Raw genomic sequence first — 943 nt, forward strand, 5'->3', positions numbered from 1 at the left:
TAATTTTTAACTAAAACCTAACACTATTCAAATGATACAGCAAGTTGTTCAGTTTGATGGTTTGCAGTATGAGGATCGGAACACTCACTTGGCAAATTTCCTGGAATTATGTGATACATTTAAAATTAATGGCGTTTCTGACGATGCCATTCATCTTCGGTTATTCCCTTTTTCATTAAAGAACAAAGCTAAACAGTGGTTGAACTCGTTATCACGAGGGTCAATTACTGTTTGGGAACAAACGACCGAAAAATTTCTATTAAAATATTTTTTGCCGTCTAAAATGGCCAAATTACGTAATCATATTTCTTCGTTTGTGCAGATGAACTTAGAAACTCTTTACGATGCATAGGAGAGATACAAGGACTTACTCAGAAAGTGCCCTCACCATGGGTTACCGCTTTGGCTACAGGTTCAACATTCCATAATGGCCAGAATCCTTCGACTAGAAAAATGGTTGATGCAGCTGCTGGTGGAACCATCAATAATAAAACACCTAAAAATGCTTATGAGTTTATTGAAGAGATGTCACTGAATAATTATCAGTGGTAAGTCATGAGGACTAAGCCAACTAAAACAGCAGGCATTTATAACGTCGATTCGGTTACTATGCTGTCAAACCAGGTAGAACTTCTAAATAAAAAGATTGATGATTTACTTGGTTCTACTCAGGTACATCCAGTAATGAGGTGCGAGACGAATGGAGGAGGAGCATGCACAGAGTATCAATCCTTCAACCCTAGCATCAAGGAGGAACAAGTTCAATATATGGGTAACAATAACTCTAGATCCCAAAATAACCTATATAGTAACACTTATAATGCAGGTTGGAGGAACCATCCCAATTTCTCGTAGGGCGGTCAAGGAAATCAAAGACCACAACATCTTTCGGGTTTTCAACAACCACCCTATCAATAGGAAAAGAAACCAAACCTTGAAGAGA

The 943-nt window shown here is 38.0% G+C and overlaps 1 non-coding gene across 1 annotated transcript; it reads right to left on the minus strand.

Annotated features, from left to right (window-relative positions):
• Window positions 1–289: 289 nt before the first annotated feature.
• Window positions 290–396, minus strand: LOC128280269 (small nucleolar RNA R71). The gene has a single exon (XR_008270449.1). It is a non-coding gene; the product is annotated as a small nucleolar RNA R71 (small nucleolar RNA).
• Between the last annotated feature and the right edge of the window lie 547 nt (window positions 397–943).

The sequence above is a fragment of the Gossypium arboreum genome, chromosome 8 (genome assembly GCF_025698485.1).
Source record: "Gossypium arboreum isolate Shixiya-1 chromosome 8, ASM2569848v2, whole genome shotgun sequence".
Classification (NCBI taxonomy): domain Eukaryota; kingdom Viridiplantae; phylum Streptophyta; class Magnoliopsida; order Malvales; family Malvaceae; genus Gossypium; species Gossypium arboreum.